Raw genomic sequence first — 1,252 nt, forward strand, 5'->3', positions numbered from 1 at the left:
GTACTGGTTACTGATATGGATTTCTTCCTGTATTATTTTGTCAATAACTGTGCACTTGGGTATGGAATTCATGAAAATGCATCATGTAAATCTCCGTGTATTAAAATGCGTCACAAATCACGTTTGCATGAGGAATCTAAGACTCAATAGAAATGTAAGTGATTGTTAATTTAACAGTGATTCATACTGAAATATTGAAAATTCACTAATTTCATATCGGATTATATCTGTTCAAGTTTTAACCATTCGAATGCGCCGCATAAACTGAAATGAAGTACGCCTAGGTAATCATGCAATGGACATCACCTATTTCAAGTTAACCATAAGCCAGTAGGTGGCGACAAGCGACTGTCTTTTTGAGTGAGTCATGAATATTTCTTTCAATCAGTTTGTTCAAAAGCACCGATTTATTCATAAATGAAACAAGTCATTCAATCATTCTTTCATGCAATTGAAAGATAAATTAAAATAGCATCCGATACTGTTCCGAATGCAGCGAATTTTTATTAGCTAGTCATTGAATCAACTCACACAGTGATTCATTCTGGAACAAAACACTGCAGATTTTCCTCAGAGACGAAAGATGACAAAGTAACTATCAATATTGTGTCTAAAAGATAAGTTGTTTCTTGTATATTGAACTGGATAAACAACAGCACTCTTGGCCGTATGATACTTCTTAATTATCTTCATTTATCTCTCATTAAATCTAAATGGACTAATATAGCCCAGTGCAGAGAGCCTCATCAGACCGTCTGAAATTAATATTTACAAACGCCTACATCTATTATTTAGATGCAAATTCTACAAGCCACTGATTGAATCCCTCACTTCATAAATTGAATTTACAGCAGCAGAAATAATTTGAACCCTGGAAGACTGTTATTTTGATGTTGCAGTTGCCAAAATGTAGCTTTAAGGACAAAACATAGGCTATTTGCGTCTAAACAGCATCAGTGCAAGAGCATCAACACAGCTGTCAACAGAAATGTGCATTTTCAGTCGCTTAGAAACAAGCGCAAAAATAAATAGACGACACGTTTAATGAATAGCCTACACAAGTCTGTTTTGAGCACATTAACTATGGCCTAGTTAAAGTAGGGTGGTTCAAGTCAGCAACAACGATGTGAACAAGAGGTGAATGTGAGTGTGTCTCACCTGAGACCGTCTTCTCAGGAGATCATTTTTAAATTTTAACAAACACTTTCTGACCTCTGCATTGGTTCTGAATATGACCCCACTCACCTCAGTC

The sequence above is a fragment of the Cyprinus carpio genome, chromosome B15 (genome assembly GCF_018340385.1).
Source record: "Cyprinus carpio isolate SPL01 chromosome B15, ASM1834038v1, whole genome shotgun sequence".
Taxonomy (NCBI): Eukaryota; Metazoa; Chordata; class Actinopteri; order Cypriniformes; family Cyprinidae; genus Cyprinus; species Cyprinus carpio.